General features: G+C 46.8%; 1 protein-coding gene across 1 annotated transcript in view; it reads right to left on the bottom strand.

The window, feature by feature from the left end:
* The window catches only part of rims2a (regulating synaptic membrane exocytosis 2a), a 140,193-nt gene that overhangs the window by 38,434 nt on the left and 101,526 nt on the right, over positions 1-233 (bottom strand).

A 233-nucleotide genomic window follows, 5' to 3' on the forward strand; every position in this document is an offset into this window, starting at 1 on the left:
GACAGAAGGAGAGACAGAGAGAGAAGGAGGAAAGAATAGTCTGTCTGACAAAAGGAAAAAGCAGAAAGAGAGACTGGGGCAAGAATAAAGAGGAAAAGGCAACACGAAGTGACGGAGAGGTCCAGACAGAGAGAGCTTCAGAGTGATAAAAAAGATGGCACACATACAGAAGAAGGGCAGGACTGAGAGAGAGCAAAGGAGAAAGTGACGAAGATGGAGGGAGAGAGAGAGAG

The sequence above is a fragment of the Morone saxatilis genome, unplaced genomic scaffold (genome assembly GCF_004916995.1).
Source record: "Morone saxatilis isolate NCDOM2014 unplaced genomic scaffold, NCSU_SB_2.0 Contig24, whole genome shotgun sequence".
In the NCBI taxonomy this organism is placed as follows: domain Eukaryota; kingdom Metazoa; phylum Chordata; class Actinopteri; family Moronidae; genus Morone; species Morone saxatilis.